Here is an 18286-nt window from a genome sequence, read left to right on the forward strand (position 1 = left end):
AGGTGATTACGATCACCAAGAGTAACAAGAACAAACTCTCACTTGACCAAGACAAGCCCAATGAGGAAGGTGGATCCACACTTGCTACTTCCCTATGCACTAATAAGGTCCTTAATCTTGGATTCTCAAATCTCAATCACCCCACTAGGCTCTTCCTCTCCCTTGCACTCTATAGTGTTTCCTCAGCTAAACAAATGGGCAAGAGAGCTAAATTGCATGAGTAAGAGATGTATTTATACTCCACATTCAAAACATGACCATTACTGTCCAACTTAGCACATTTACATAGTGATTGGACTGCGCAGGCCTTTATGACCGAACACACCGGTTAGTAGCCAATGGCTATAGTACATCAGGCTATTAGACTCGACCATTAGAGTGACCAGACACTGTGCCGAGTCTAGTCCTTCATGACCAGACACATCTGGTCCTAAAATTTCCTCTCTGGATGCTTACTAATGTTGACCAGACTCCGCAAGCCAAGCGTCTAGTCCTTACCTATCCGGCATCTGATCCTATATAGAGCCGAGACCTCGTTGCTATAGTTGCGCTCGTCTGGTGCAAATCACTATTTAGCGACCAGTCACAGTCTATCTTTTGATGTCGACTAGATGAATTGACCAGACTTGCACTACTGTGTTCGGTCTTTACAAAACCAGCGTCCAGTTAGTATACCAGCACTCCATTCACTTCCAGCTCAACATCTTCATGAATGAGTTTGTCTTCAATTGATCTTAGGGCAAACCCTAAGCTACCTAGTGCTAAGTTTGACAAGTGTGCACCAAACCTAAACCATTAGACTCACATAGGTCAAGCTACTAGTTCATACCCCCCTTAAAGTATGGCCAAAGGAAAAACAAAGTCTGAAACTACTCTAAGTGTCTCTTGTGGCAGAACCGCCCGAAATAATGTACCGAGAGCGGGCTACATCGGGCGGGTTTCGTCAGGCACACCCCGAGGGAGAGCCCGAAAAGATCCACATTTTCCCCCAAGGATCCAATAATGAGGAAGAGTTACAAACTTAGCCATTTCATACATCCAGAGTTCTTAAAAATTATATTATTACATTACCAAAGTCAGAGTGCAGAATATTAAACAATGGAATGAAAATGAACATCAAGTAAACATCTATCGATAATAAGCAAGGATCTATCTGTGCCCACCAAAAGAATCCTTCACACAATGGCTACGTCTCAAGCAGTACCTGCAACAGGGGTAAATAAACCCTGAGTACACAATATACTCGCAAGACTTATCCGACTAGTGGGAATAATTTCCCGACTCCAAGGGATATGATAAGCTTTATGGTTTGCTAGTTTCCTTTTTGCTGAAAGCAATAATAATAGTGAATCCTTATTTATGTTATTATTAGCAATCATGATTAATTCATTATCTAGCCATTCTATGTAAGCACATGTTCTACTTTCAAGCAAGAGTTGAGCAAACAGTTCCATTTCATCACCTTTCATCTTTCAGTTCCTACTATGGTGCTAGAGTTTAGACAAGTCGTACTAACATGGCGGCAATTTGTGAATCAATGTCCCAGCTGGGTACCCCAAAATACATGCCCTGCTTGTATCCCAGGCACAAGTAGGACCAACCCACCACTCTCCTACCAAGGGCTCTAGGTCCCATCCAAACTTGGACTCCATGCCCCCGCTCTTGAGTCCAGGACTCAGTGCGGTGCTTAGACCTCCACCATCCCCACCTCCAATCAGCCGGTCCAAAAAGAGCCAAAACCCATGACAAGAGAGCAACAAGCCTTCCCTGCGCCCATACCCAAGTATGTGCTTAGGATAATAAATCTGTGACTTGCCTAGAGTCCATTGCAATGGCCGGTCCTTAACCGACATAGACAGGGAAAAAGTGTAACCAAGCTATGCCCTGTTGGTCGCAGGACACAACCTCTTACACTCACCAATACCTAAACCATATCCCTTCTCGGTCTCCATTTTTCTTTCCACCATTTTATCATGAGTGATCTTAGTAATCACCTATTGTGAGTAACGGTAGGTTACTCACGCTACCAAATTCCTAAGCATAGCAGCTACTCGACCTATACTAGTAGGACTCATAGGTAGATATATCTATGCAAGTAGTTTCCATAAAATGCCTATAATGTAAATGCACATCATATATATAGATTCAATGATCATTTAAAAATAGGGGTTATGCATCAAGGCTTGCCTTGGGTAGGCGGGGTGTCAACAAAGTCAGCAACTGATGGCTCCGGAGCTCCCTCCTATACAAGAATCTCCTCCTCGTACTCCTCAATGATCTCCTCGTACTCCTGTTCGCCCACAGGCACGAACTCTATCAACTCGTTATCTACATGCATGAAATGATGATGCAACACTTAGTAATACGACAACAACAATTCTTAAAATAAAATACAGCTATCAAGCTACTAAGCTAGCTCGACCGACTAAGATGCTAAGTTGCCTATTTCTACCACTAACAGGTATGAAACATGGCATGTATTATCTTAACAACTAAAGGCATTATTACCCTTAATACCGAATTACTATATATATACTAAAACAAGGAGTACTAGCTACTCTATTTATCAACCTACTTAAGGGCTACACAAATTATAGTGAGCACATAATAATCTAATGAACCTACTATAGAAATTTCATGGCTAACACTATCACCAATTTGCCACAAAAATTCCTACAATTATTAAGCTAAATAATACTAATCTTTCCTAAAGGAATTAATGAATCTATGATTATCATAGCTAACTATAAACTAACTACACCAACAGATAGATAACATTTTTGTGAAGCTAACAAATTTTGTTTCACTATTTTTGGATACCTACAACATTTACTATCATTTTCCAAAGATCAGCCCATAATTCAATTTAGAAAAGCATCTACTAATTCTTTAGAAAAAGAAAACTGAATTCCACTCGTGGCCCACTAACTCACGGTGCGGCCTATGTCTGCACAGTGCATGCACACATGTAGCACACTGGCATGGTCCACGTGGCTCGGCCCATGCGCGACAGTGGCCCACGGAGGGGAGACCCGCGCGCACGTCGATGCTTAAGCAAAAGAGCAATTGGCCTTCAACTAAATGGACCCACAGTCCTTTCTACTATTTCACCCTCTCTCTCTCTCACGCTCTCACTAACCCCCCCCGACTTACTTCGAATTCCTGTTTCAAAGTCCCTAGCTAGAACTTATTAGAGGCCACGACATCTCTGGCCAAATGCCAACGAGCACGGACCTCCTCGGCAGCAAACATCACCACCATGACACTCTTCATCACAAGCACAGTCGATAGAGGTATAAAACACCATGATTGGTGCCACATAAAGGCATGGCCATGCACCATGGTGGGGTTTGGCCACGGTGACACTGACGCCGGTGAAAACATCTAGCCTAGCGCTACCATCACTACCTAGACTCCATGCCTAGAGTACGGATAACATTCTAGAGGTCCTAGATATACATGTTCTACTCCCAGACAAGCCGGCCATGGAGGCAGCATCTACATCACGTTCGCCGGTGGTGACCACATGCTCCAGCGAGCCTTGGCCCTAACCGATTCAACCATCTACCCTAGGAGCAGGAGGGCCTCACCAAAGACATGTAGGATGGCCTGGATGAAGTTGTGAGGCTTGGCAAGGTGGTTGGTCACGTGCATGGGGTTGCTCTGGTTCACTACAAGTGCGGTGACGGCATTCTTGGTGACTCGCTGCACCCTTGGTGAAACTATTTCATAGGAGAGGCAACTAACTCAAGGAGACATAAAAGCACCGCTCAATTGGGACAAAGGGGTAAGGAACGATGCCCTAGCCGAGCACCCACCCCGACGGCCATGTCAGACTACCGCGATGGAAATGCTCCACAATACTTCATTAGAGGATGAAAGCATGTCGGGTCAACTCCAAACTGTGAGCTAACCACTAGAGCTAGCTAGGTGCACGGTTAATTGGATGGAGGTGGACGGTGCGAGGCCAATTTGGTGGATGACACCGTTTGGTCTTAAGGTGGTCGACGGTGGGGGAAACCTCAACTTGAAGCCCTGACACCATATGGTTGTAGTAGTGGCAGGCTTAGCTCGTATCTAGGCTCCAATTCAAGCTCCAGGAGTGCGCAATTACATGGATGGGGCCAGGCTCTACGGGTTGGCCTTCGCGTGGCTCGAACGACCAGGTGCGACGCCATTCAAGGCGACTGTGATGGGGAGCGTGGTGTGGCGCAGCCACTAAATGGAAGAGGACAATAGTGCGATGGATGATGGCTCCACAGTGCATGTATGAGGCCGGCAAGATGACGTGCGACCGTAGTGCCTTGACTCACAAGACGACGATGGCTAGGCCACATGACAGCGCAGCAGGCGCACGCAGCAACAGTAGCGATGACGCGACACAAGCTACAGAGACCCCTGACTGAGGGACACCATGCTGCCTTGGCGGGATGTGGCCAACTAGCGGATAGGTGCACATGGGGAGGTGACTCGGCCTCGGGTGAGTAGCACCCCACCGGGATGATAGCAGCGACAGGGTGGGGCCACAGCATAAGCGACAGAAGGAGACAGCAGCGCAGCGGTGGCCGAGGAGGGGACAGCAGCTAGAGGCAGGCACAGTGGCCAACCTGGCCAGGCCACAGCCTAGCCAGGGTGGCCTTGGCTGGCCAACGCGGGCAAGGCCAGCACGGTGACACCGGGTTTGCGCATGGTGACCGTGCATTGCTTACGAACCCACCAATAACATGCTGAGCATGAATTTTAAAGCCTCTAATCCTACCACAAGGTTGTCTCTCGACCTAAACCCACTTCACGATGATCAAGAGGACACATGGGGATACTAAACCAAGCTAAAACATCATACCAATACTTAACCCAAATTCCCTACAAAAATTGCCAAACTCGGCTTTGTCAAATCATTTTCTAGCTTTAGAAATTCGACTAAGTCTCGATCGGATTCGCGTCACATTTGATTTCCAAGCTACTAGGTATGCTAGTTAGTAAATTCCATTTAGGACCTCAAGTATTTCATCATCACCTACATGGTTTGTACTTATAACTTTACTAAAATTCCGTATATATGTTCTATAATATTTTTGTTTAATAAAAATTCATTTAAAACGCTAAGTGACATAACGCGACATTGAATGTAACTTCCATTTCGTGTTTCTGATGAACGTTTTGGGTCACAAAATTTGATTTACACACACTATATTACATACGCTATCACATAAACATGATGCCCAATTGCAAACTACAAAGGCCTTCTTCGCTTGTCCGAATAAGCTTTCTGTCGGCTCTGAGCTACCTTCAAATGACTCTGAATAATGCTGACTTGCTCTCAAGCTTCTCTAATGAAGTCAGGCCCAAGTATCCATGGTCTCCCACTTCAACCCAGTTGAGTGGTGTCCTATGTTTCTTCCCATATAGAGCTTCAAAGGGTGCCATGCGAATGCTTTCTTGATAGCTATTGTTGTAGGAAAACTCAGCTAAGTTCAAGCATCTGTCCCACTTCTTCAAAAAAGAAATGGCACAAGCTCTCAACATATCTTCCAGTACCTAGTTTACCCTTTCTATTTGGCCATTAGTCTAGGGTGATAGGCTGAACTACAGAGGAGACTAGTACCAAGACACTCCTAGAGTTGCTCCCAAAAGCGAGAGATAAAAACTAACCCTCTATCAGAAACAATAGTAAGGGGGACTCCATGCAGGGTCATAATCCAGTCCAAATACAACTCGACATACTTTCTGGTAGAATATTTAGAATTCACTAGGAGAAAATGAGCTGACTTGGTAAGGCTATCCACAATGACCCATAATAGAGTTATAGCCCCTAGATGTGTGGGGTAATCCCACAATGAAATCCATAGAAATATCTTCCCATTTCCACATAGGAATGGGCAAGGGCTGCAAATATCCTAGAGTACGCATGTGGTCAGCCTTAACTCTCCCACAAGTGTCGCACTCTATGACATACTTGGTGATGTCCTGCTTCATGTTGGACCACCAATACAAGTGGCGCAAATCATGGTACATCTTGTTGCTACCAAGATGGATAGACAACATGGAATAGTGAGCTTCATTAAAAATCTTCCTTCTAATCTCCTCATTTGATGGAACCACCAAGCTATTCTTGTACCTTACTACCCCTTGCTCATCAATACTAAACTGAGAACCACGCCCTTCGGCAATCAATTTCTTGATGTGAGGAATTTCTAAAGTGTCTTGCCTTTGCTCCATAATAATCTACTCAAGTAATTCTGAGACTAAGGCAATGTGAGCCAGCACCTCTATATGGTTGAGAGACAAAGGTGTTTCTCCAACCTGATATGACTTCTAGCTCAAAGCCTCAGCTACCATATTGGCCTTTCCTGGGTGGTAATGTACCTCCAAGTTATAATTCTTGATCAATTCCAACCATATCCTTTGCCTCGTATTTAACTCAGACTGAGTAAATATATATTTGAGGCTCTTATGATCTGTGAAAATGTGTACTTTGTTGCCCAACAAATAATGCCTCTAAATTTTTAGAGCGTAGACCACAACAGCTAGCTCTAAATCATGGGTGGGGTAATTCAGTTTGTGCTTTTTCAGTTGGCATGAAGCATAAGCTATCACACGCCCATCCTGCATAAGCATACATCACAACCCCATCTTCGAGGCATCACAATATACTTCAAAAGGTCTGTCGATATCTGGTTGGGCCAGGACAGGAACAGTGGTAAGAAGGTTCTTCAAAGTTTGGAAGGCTTCTTCACAAACCGGGCTCCAAACAAACTTAGCATCTTTCTGGAGCAGCTTGGTCATCGACTAAGCTATCTTGGAGAAATCCGGGATGAAGCGTCATAATATCTAGCAAGACCAAGGAACTAACAAATCTGATGCACTGACTTATCGCCACGCTGGACACACCGACGCCATGGTCTTCCCTCAAGTTGCAATTCGTTCCCAACTCAGCTGCCACAGTCACCCTCGGATTTAGCAGACACGTCGTCGCTGTTTCGATCATAACTTCCTCATACGACATCGAAACGGGCCGTTCTTGGATGCGTTGGAAAGGGGACAACGACGACGTCGTTTTGGATCTGGTCTCAGCTCCAGAAGGTCTGCTGGATCATTTCAGTGTGACCACAGGCAAGGTGCTGCGTCACCTATTTGGGCCAACTTGGCCATGTATCAGTGTCAGGGCCTTAAGCCCAAGTTGTGGGTGCCCAACCCCTGGCCATCCCCAACCCTAGGTCGAAGTCTTAGACTATAAACACAGCCGCCGCCACTGCTACACAATTAAGTTTTGTTTAGAGTTTAGTTTTCCATCGAGAAACTGAATCGTTCATTGTAACTGTGGTGACAAATCCTTTTACAGTGATCTAGGGCCCCCGTTCTTGATCTCCTCCACTGTGTCGATTAGTCCTTTGGAACCGAGTTCTTGAATCCTCTATTGATATTCGCGTCATTCATATTTGCAATTTCAGATTGCGTGTTTTACCTTCTTGCTTGTGCTCTTTGATTCACTTGCAGGAAAAGCCTTCTTAGCGAGGTCAATCAAGTTGTGCTTGGTTGATAACCAACGGAGCAGTGGTGTAACGGTTGCAGGGTTCGAATCGCGTCGGATTTGAAGCCGGATCGCCCACGTCGAGATCTCCACAAATCGAACTTACTGGCTACCTCTCAAAAGATCGGGCCTGTACTCATCAATTGGTATCAGATATTTCAGGTTTACCGCGAGGTATAATCTTGTTTGACTTAGATTCATATTTGTTCATTACCTAGAGTCCACAAAAAGCCCAAAAATATTTCAATTTCCGCTGTCCTATCGCCCTTTGTGCCTTTGCAATTTCGTTTCAGATTCATGTTGTTGAGTTTGTGTCCATGGTCGAGTCTTGTTGCTAGTTTAGGATTGTGTTCGTGGTCGTAGTTCAATCGCCCATTGCTGTGATTTTTGTTTTCCGCCGCTATCCCATCCACCGTTCCCAAACAACAAGTCGAAGCCACCACATTACTCGACTTGCCCCGCTAGCCGCCTTGTGTAACTTCTCGCCACCGCGCAAACCCTAGATAGGTTGCCAGCCGCTCTTATTTTGCCTACATCGCAGCCCTCCTTACATCATCAGGCGAATACCTACTGCTGTGATCGGTGTTAGAGTTTAGGGACGCTTTGCCCTAACTGCCGCCGCCGTGTTGTGCCTCCCGGAAAACATACCTTGAGATACCTTCGGTAAAACAGGCATAACTTTTCGCTCGTTTATCAGAAAAATCTGAAATTTTTTCAGCAGCTTCTGTTTGGTTTCATCAGAATTGCCAAAAAAATTCAGGAAAATATAGAAAAAAAATTGTCAAAGTTTTTGCGCACTTGTCAGAGCACGTGCTAAATTTCTGTAGACCACATCCCACCTCAGTTGTAGGTGCCAATTTTTGTGGTTGCATCTTTTGTGATCCTTGTTTAGAGAAAAGTATAAAAAAAATAGTGAAAATTTTTTTTGTTTCCTACTAGTGCCTTTTGGAAAAATCCGAAAAAAATTCAGGAAAAAGGAGAAATCCGGGCTATTTGCTTGTTCTGTGAGTTCTTTCGATTGTCCTTTGTTTTCACCTTGTTGCGCTACGTCTCGACACGTCTTAGCCAGCACCTGTGATTTGTACTTTGGATCCGGATTGAACAATCGTTACTCTGCACTCGTTAATTGCTAATCCTTGCTGTCATATTGTGTGCCTACCCATAGCTCCACATATTCTTCTAGTCAGCACAGGTTCATCTTGCAACTGTTACCCACTGCTCAACAATAGATTGCTTCGCCACTTTGGTTTTGCTCCTATTTGGCGTTGGTAAGAATACAGGCAAGACGGTGGTAAGCCGCTTGTGATTTTGCATTCCACTTTCACCACCATCACCACCACTTGTTTCCTTTTAGTTGATAGGGATAATACTTTGGTGTTGTCTTTTTCTATCTTCTAACCATGGCAGGAACTCCGACGGACTTCAATGAGTGCAGTGTCCAAGGGCGAGCTTGCAACTGTTCATGACTGAACAACGCAATCTTATGACCGAGCTGACACGCAACGTGAACAATCTGGTCACCCGCATTGAATAGCTTGAGCAACGCCCTCCACCTTATTGTGCTGATGATGAAGATGCGGATGCTTTTGGTGATGAAGACTGCGTATGCTGACGGTGGTGCCCGTCGCCGCCTCAACTTCAATCGTCGCGGTATGGCAGGTAATAATCATGGCAATAATGATCCTTTTGCTAAAATTAAATTTAGTCTACCTCCTTTTGCTGGTAATGTTGATCCCGAGGCATATTTAGATTGGGAGCTTGCTGTTCAACAAAAATTTGATTCTCATAATGTTCCTGCTGAGCATAGAGTTAGACTTGCTACTAGTGAGTTTACTAATTTTGCTTTGTTCTGGTGGAGTGATCTTTGCAATGCCAATAATGCTGCTGCTGTGCCACAAACTTGGAATGTTTTAAAGCAACGTATGACATCTCGTTTTGTTCCTCCTTATTACCAACATGATTTACGTTTGAAACTACAAACTTTAAAACAAGGTGATAATGGAGTAGAAGCATACTATCAAGAATTGCTTATTGGTTTAGCACATTGTGGTATAAATGAAGATGATCATGATGCTAGTGCTAGATTTTTTGGTGGTTTAAACCATGATATACAGAACATACTTGATTACAAAGAATGGCGCAATTTTTTCCAATTGTATCATCTTGCTATTAAGGCAGAACGAGAAGTACAGGGATGCAAACAACACCAGCCTTTCAGGTCTAACAATGGGAGGAATTTTCAGCAGCGTTCTGAGCCGGAGACGCCCAAGCTTCCTATTGCACCACAGCCATCTACACCTCCATTTTCTTCCGAGGTAAGTAAATTGTCTAATGTGCAGTTTCCACAGCTGAAGAAAGGTGGCACTCCGGGTGCTTCTACTAGCTCCTCCTCGTCTAGCTCTAAAATCATTTGCCACCGATGCAAAGGCATGGGACATGTCATGAAGGAATGCCCTAGTCGTCACGCTTTCATTGCTACCGAGGATGGATATGTAAGTGCTAGTGATGTTGAAGATGATTTAGCCCTTGCTGCTAACATTGATGCAGATCCCACCGAGGGCGATCAAGACAAGGAGGCCATCACCATTGACTCCATGGCTGCTGCCGCGGACTACCCTAGCCTTCTTGTGCAGCATGTGTTGAGTACACATGTGGGACATGAAGAAGAGATGAAGATCCAACGCCACAATTTGTTCCACATGTATCTCATTGTGCAGGGTTGTTGAGTTCTCACTATCATTGATAGCGGGAGTTGCAACAACTTGGTGAGTTCAGATTTGGTTGACAAGCTTGGCTTGACCACACGACAACATTCGTATCCATATAAACTTCAATGGTTCAATAATAGTGGTAAGACTAAGGTAACTAAATCAGCACGCATTAGCTTTTTCATAGGCTCTTATCATGATACTGCTGATTTTGATGTTGTCCCTATGCAAGCTTGCTCCATTTTGTTAGGTCGCCCATGGGAATTTGATAATGATGCTTTACACCATGGTAGAACTAATACATACACTATCATACATAAGGACAAGAAAATTACATTGCTGCCTTTGTCTCCTACGGATATTATTAAACATGCTAATGAGATCAAAAATAAACCTCCAACAGACATTGCTAAAAATAATGGGATTAAGTTAAAAGGAGGTGCTTTTCTTGCTACAACTTCTGCTACTGCTGAGTTATGTGATAATCCTGATGCACCATGTTATACTATGTTTTGTCAACCTTTTATGTCTGGTGCATTGCCTGCTGTCACTAACCTTTTGCAGGAGTTTGCTGATGATGGGATGGAGTCGAGGATGACTCCAAATCTAGAAGGAGGGGATGATGAGGACATCACCAAGATGGAGTCAAGGACAACTCCAATTCGAGAAGGGGAGGATGATGAGGACATCGCCACGCTGGACACACCGACGCCATAGTCTTCCCCAAGTTGCAATTCATTCCCAACTCAGCTGCCACGTCACCCTTGAATTCAGCAGACACGTCATCACTGTTTCGGTCATAACTTCCTCATACGACATCGAAACGGGCCATTCTTGGATGCGTTGGAAAGGGGACGATGACGCCGTTGTTTTGGATCTGGTCCCAGCTCCAGAAGGTCTGTGGATCATTCTGTGTGACCATGGCAAGGTGCTGCGTCACCTATTTGGGCCAACTTGGCCATGTATCGTGTTGGGCCTTAAGCCCAAGTTGTGGGCGCCCAACCCCTAGCCATCCCCAACCCTAGGTTGAGTCTTAGACTATAAACACAGCCGCCGCCGCTGCTACACAATTGGGTTTTGTTTAGAGTTTAGTTTTTCATCGAGAAACTGAATCGTTCATTGTAACTGTGGTGACAAATCCTTTTACAGTGATCCAGGGCCCCCGTTCTTGATCTCCTCCACTGTGTCGATTAGTCCTTTGGAACCGAGTTCTTGAATCCTCTATTGATATTCGCGTCATTCATATTTGCAATTTCAGATTGCAGTGTTTTACCTTCTTGCTTGTGCTCTTCGATTCGCTTGCAGGAAAAGCCTTCTTGGCGAGGTCAATCAAGTTGTGCTTGGTTGATAACCAACGGAGCAGTGGTGTAACGGTTGCAGGGTTCGAATCACATCGGATTTGAAGCCGGATCGCCAACGTCGAGATCTCCACAAATCGAACTTACCGGCTACCTCTCGGAAGATCAGGCATGTACTCATCAGAACCACCAAGCTATTCTTGTACCTTACTACCCCTTGCTCATCAGTACTAAACTAAGAACCATGCCCTTCGGCAATCAATTTCTTGATGTGAGGAATTTCTAAAGTGTCTTGCCTTTGCTCCATAATAATCTGCTCAAGTAATTCTGAGACTAAGGCAATGTGAGCCAGCACCTCTACATGGTTGAGAGACAAAGGTGTTTCTTCAACTTGATATGACTTCTAGCTCAAAGCCTCAGCTACCATATTGGCCTTTCCTAGGTGGTAATGTACCTCCAAGTTATAATTCTTGATCAATTCCAACCATATCCTTTGCCTCGTATTTAACTCAGACTGAGTAAATATATATTTGAGGCTCTTATGATATGTGAAAATGTGTACTTTGTTGCCCAACAAATAATGCCTCTAAATTTTTAGAGCATAGACCACAATAGCTAGCTCTAAATCATGGGTGGGGTAATTCAGTTCGTGCTTTTCAGTTGGCACGAAGCATAAGCTATCACACGCCCATCCTGCATAAGCACACATCACAACCCCATCTTCGAGGAATCACAATATACTTCAAAAGGTCTGTCGATATCTGGTTGGGCTAGGACAGGAACAGTGGTAAGAAGGTTCTTCAAAGTTTGGAAGGCTTCTTCACAAACCGGGCTCCAAACAAACTTAGCATCTTTCTGGAGCAGCTTGGTCATTGGCTAAGCTATCTTGGAGAAATCCAGGGATGAAGCATCATAATATCTAGCAAGACCAAGGAACTAATCAAATCTGATGCACTGACTTAGGAGAATTCCAATTTAGCACATCTTGCACCTTGCTTGGATCTACAAAAATGCCCTCCGGTGTCAGAACGTGTCCCAAAAATTGCACTCAATCTAACCAAAATTCACACTTGCTGAATTTGGCATATAGCTTGTGTTCCCTCAATCGAGTCAGTACTATCCGAAGGTGTTGGGCATGCTCTTCCTTGTTCTTGGAATATATCAAGATATCATCAATGAATACCACCATAAATTTGTCCAACTTCGGCATAAAGACTAAGTTCATGAGATACATGAAAAATGCAGGAGCACTGGTGAGACCAAAAGACATGACTAGGTATTCATATAGCCCATACCTAGTAGAAAAGTTGTCTTTAGTATATCATGTGGTCTAATTTTGATTTGATGATAGCATGAACGGAGATCAATCTTAGAGAACACTTTGGCACCAGCTAGTTGCTTGAACAAAGTATCAATACATGGTAAAGGATACTTGTTCTTAATGGTCACCACATTGAGAGGGCGGTAATCCACACACATCCGAAGAGTGCCATCCTTCTTCTTCACAAAAATGACTAGGACAACCCCATGGTGAAAAGCTAGGATGGATGAATCCTTTTTCCAACAACTCTTCTAACTGTTTCTTCATTTCAGCCAATTCCTTTGAGGCCATGTGGTACGGGAGATGGGAGATAGGAGCAGTGCTAGGCTCTAACTCAATGGAGAACTCCACATCTCTCTCTAGGTGGCAACCCAGGTGAATCTTTAGGAAAGACATCGAGGAACTCACAGACCATAGGAATAGAAGCAAGATTAGGAGAGGCTTCAGCATGAGCAGCAACAGGTAAGACTAGATCTGAGGGCATAAGAAGAGACATTCTATCCTTAGAAGAAGGAAGCCATAACTCAATAATTCTCTGCTTCAGATCCAAAACTACCCCATATACACGTAACCAGTTCGTTCCTAGAATTGTATCAATGCCTTGCTTAGGCAGCACCATGAACTAGAGACAGGTAAGTATGAGTGGCTAACACTAAGCCCACTATGTCTATTTGAGTATTAATGCACAACTGCGCACCCGGAGTATTGATTCTATAGGCAAAAGGTATAGCCATAAGAGGTATATTGTGTTGGTGCACAAATCCCATGCTCATGAATGAATGTGATGCACCAGAATCAAACAACACATAACATGGATGGGAATCAATGGTGAACATACCAGCCATCATCACTTCATTTTGTAATATCTCCTCAGCCTCTGTGAAATTAACCTATCCAGAGCAACTGACTGGTACTTTCTTCTTGATAACTATCCGCTTGATTAGCCTGGAGTTAGCTGAAGGCTAAGCAGACTGGGCCGGCTGGTTTTGCAGACACTCTCGGGCATAGTGGCCTTCCTTACCACATTCGAAACAAGCACTAGGCTTGTTCCCCTATCCCAGATGAGGTGGGACCTGCTGTCCCTAGGGCTGCTAGTGTTGTACCTACTGGGTAGGTGCATGATATTGAGTGGAAGGAGCCTGAAAGTTCTGCTAAGGCTGTCAAAACGAATGCCCACGCGAGGACTGGTAGGGCACCCGCCTAATAACCTGTACCTTCTATGCCTGGGGGTGACTAGAAGACCTAGTAGCCACCTGCTTGCACTTCCATTCTACCTGAGAGTCTTGCTACAATCCCTCCATGGCAATAGTAGCACTCATCATCGCCCCAAAGGTCTGATAGTTGCCCATATACAACTCTTTCTGCAAGATGCAAGAGAGGCCACGTATAAAACAGTCTCTCTTTTTCTCATCAGTATCAACATGAGTCCCAGCATACTACGATAAGTGGTTGAACTTGTTGACATAGTCCATCACGGACATGCTTCCTTGCCGAAGGTCCAAAAACTCTATCAACTTCCTGTTTAGAACACCAGTAGGAATATAATACTCTTTGAAGGTCGCAGTGAACTCCTACCAGGTCACACAGTGATCCACCGGCTGCTTGGCATTAAATGTAACAACCCGGGTTTTTGGACAAGCCAGAAATATGAACTTTTTAAAAATTTTCCTACAATGTGTGAAGCATGTAGATGCTAGGTCAAACAAAGAATAATTTATAGTTGCATACATATAGTGTTGCTTGTAGGAGCTTGCCAGAGTTCCTTATTTGGTTTAGGGTTTTGTGTTGGAGAGCACAAGTCCGTAGCAAATCCTTATGACTCCTTCTAGAATATCTTATGAATCCCTTTTCCTCTCTCTCAATTCATCTTTTTGCTTTTGAACCTCATTCGAATCCCTTGATCTAATTCATAAAGTCAATCGACCTTCCTTGTAAATCAATGCCCATCGATGCCAACCCTTGGCATTGGATTCTGAGACCCGTAGTGGACCCCACCTAGGTGAACATGTGATAGGCGACACATGTATACCAACCTAGAGCTCTCAGAAGTAAATATAATGGAGCAAGAAATAGAAAAGAAATTAGAAAAGGGGAGGAAAACAGGAAAGCCATTTTGGCCCAAGGCGCCAGCAGGCCCAGCCAGCTTCTCCCACCCGAAGCCGTGGCCCAGCCTACCCCGCAAGCCCCCTCGCCCTTGGCCCAGCTCACCTCTCCTCCCTTTGGCCCACACCGCTAGCGCCTTGGCCCAACCAGGCCACTGCCACTGCATGGCCTAGCCTGGCCAGCAGCTGAAGCCCCTACTCCAATCCTAGGGCGCACGCGACCCTACTCCCACATCGCCGCCACTCGCCCACTACAAGCTTGCGTGCGCGCAATGCAAGCCCCGTGCCCTCGGCTCGCCCTGCGCCCCCTCGCTTGATGTGCGCCACGTGGCCAGGGAGTGTGGACCCTGAGAATCGCCGCCGTCCATGACCCCTGGCTGCCCTAGCCTGCGTGCATAAATAGTGCCACCCCTCTTCTTCCTCCAAGCCACCGCCGCATGCCATGATCCCACCACTGCCGGCCACACGCTCGTCAAGCCGATGACGGCGCACGCGCTCACTGTCCTCCACCTCGAGCCCGCACTGCCACCGGCGCCTCGCCACGACGACATCATCCATAGCCACGCCGAGCACCTTTGCCACGCTGCTCCGAAGCACGCTGAGCCAGGGCCACTACCAAAGTCGCAGCGCTGTCTCGGACCTAAGGCTGAGCCCGAGGCGCCGTCCTCACCATGACACATCCATAGGGACCACCGGTGGAGCCGCGATCGCATCAAGCTTCGCCCCGTCCCCAAGTACCGCTTCTATGATGAACCGCCGAAGCCATGTCCATACTTTGTCGCCCTCTGCGCCACATCCTCGGCCGCAGCCACGCCAAGCCCTGACCCTATCTCAGCCATGGCGAGCCCCTCCACGCTGATGTCATCGTGCTTCACCAAGGCCGCACCGGTGCCCTCCACTTCGATCCGCACCGACGTCACCACGGCCGAGAGCAGGAGCTGCATCGCCTGCTGAAGCTGCAGCTAGAATAGCAAGCCGTCACCTTGAAGCACTGCTGCAGCATGTTCGTCCATGCCCCAGGCATGGTGGTAGCACCTCGACATGCCCCCGTTCCAAGACCGCAATGACCTACCCAAACAAACGGTGAGCACCCGAAAGCCCAGGACCCCATCTTTCCCCTCCCTACCATTAGTCATGCTAAGCCCAGCCTTCGTGCCGCTATTTCCACTATCGCAGGGAGGAAGCGACCCAACAATGCCACCATGCCAGTGGAAAATAGCACCACCTGGCCATGTCCATCCTTGTGTCCGGCCTTCGAGCCATGCAACTCTATGTGCAGGGAAGAAACCGGCCCCTTGCGGCGTCTTTCGTGAAACATGGCCGAGCTCCGTCCAACAGCCACCACCGAGCCCCTCTTTCCAACCCTGACTTTGCTTACTAGCCATGGCGTTCCAACCATGGGACGCGTAGACTGAGGCCACCTCTGGCCTTTGGACACAAGCACACACACACTTGACTAATCTAAGCCAAATCGAACCGCCAAAGTTCCAAGAACGCTGGTGTGGTTGCCGACTACCATTGAAGCATTCTCTAAAGCCATACCTCGTCCACTGTAAACCATGCCTGAATGAGTCAAGCCTTGATCGCCGTCTCTAACGTTGCGACAGAGCTCTACCGCTCCTAGACATGCCCGCACTCACTAGCATGAGACCAGACTTAGCCAAATGGATCCACGGCGTAGGAGACGCCAGGAAAGGACTTGTCGCCTGTAAAACCTGTCGTGGCCAAGCCATGCCACGGCGAAGAGTTACCATGACCTCATCGTGAGCCTCGAAGCCGTAATTGGACCACATGGTATTGATCACTGCATCATGGACTGCAGGATTCCCTTTTTGGTTGCCCTGACAGTTCCGTGGAACCCTATGCCTGTGTTTCACCACTGTTCCAGCTACCTTGAGTTACGAAAACATGTCATCGAGATCTACCGGGATCCACACTAAAGGCCTTTTGAAGTAGTCACATTGCACAACCCATGGACAAAGCCCTAGTATGCACCGCAAGACCTAGCACTATGCCATCATGGTATTGAGTCCATTACCGACATTCCGGCTGCCTCGTTAAATGAGGGCGAACCGTTGGGAAACCGTGTAATCCCTAGCATCGTACTGATGACAAGTGGAGTCTTCTAATGTCCCGGTCGCCTTGCCTTGCAAGTGCATGCCATTGAGGAGATATCATGACCCCATCTACTGTGAGCCGTACCCTCTAGACCATGAACCCTAGTTGTATGTCTTATCGAGACCATGGAAAGACCCATCTCGCATCTTTCCGTTTACGCATATCTACCTTGTTGGGCCCTATTCTTACGACCTATCCGTTCATCACTGTCTTATAGGAATTCATCTATCACCTAGCTATGGAATGTGCTACTCCACAGTCGTGTCGAGTTGTTGCATCTTTCGGTCATGTTTGGTTTTTATCGCTGGTTGTTGTTGTTGTTGCTGGTGTGCCGAGCCTTTGAGCCGGCTAAGGGATCATACCTCGTTCAGATGTTATGATCGTAGGATCCGTCTCGCCATGACCGTGATGCTGAGTGTAACATGACCCCTCGCTTTTTAGCTGACTTCATAGTACCATGATTGTTAGCTCCTGTCTTCGGCCCTAGAACATGGTCGTGATGGATTCGATGTCGATACTAACATCGATGCGGATATCACCCGCACGCTTTGAGCCCTCCATGACCAAGTCCTGTGGGAGATGACCTGGGAGATAACAATCATGGAATGATAGATGCTAACTCGTTGGTGTAGCTTGTGGCCATGAGTTCACCTCACCATGACCATGAAGCTACACCACTCTTTTGCTTTTACTTGCCTCTTTGTGCTCAAACCCCCATATGCTTGTACCTAGTATGACCATCGCATTTCTTTGATTCCTATGGTGACAACCGCACCACTATGAATTAGAGAGAAGCCTTAGTGCTAGTGCACCTAAGTCGGGTACCCTACGAGTGGTTTGCACACTTGGTGTTTGTCGCTTCCTTCCAATGCCCCGTCTTTCGTCATGGCACGAGTGTTGGAAGAATTAGACATTGTCCCTTATTGTGCTTGCTCTTGTTGCACCGTTAGCCAGCTTTGATCAATTCCGTCTTGCCCATGATGATTGGATCAAAGACTGGACTATTCCCTTTGGGTTAGCGAAGCTATGGTCTAAGTCGTACCTCGGACCCATGCGTATCGACCCGATCGACCGTCTAAAACCATCTTTCCCGAAGATGTGTCTAAGAACATGACATGGATGTGCCTAGCTAACCCCCACACCTCTTGCCGTGTTGAGCGACCCTCTTCTCAGCTCCCGATGTTATTGTGTCAGTGTGGATCGAGGGG

Source organism: Miscanthus floridulus, chromosome 6 (genome assembly GCF_019320115.1).
Source record: "Miscanthus floridulus cultivar M001 chromosome 6, ASM1932011v1, whole genome shotgun sequence".
NCBI classification, from domain to species: domain Eukaryota; kingdom Viridiplantae; phylum Streptophyta; class Magnoliopsida; order Poales; family Poaceae; genus Miscanthus; species Miscanthus floridulus.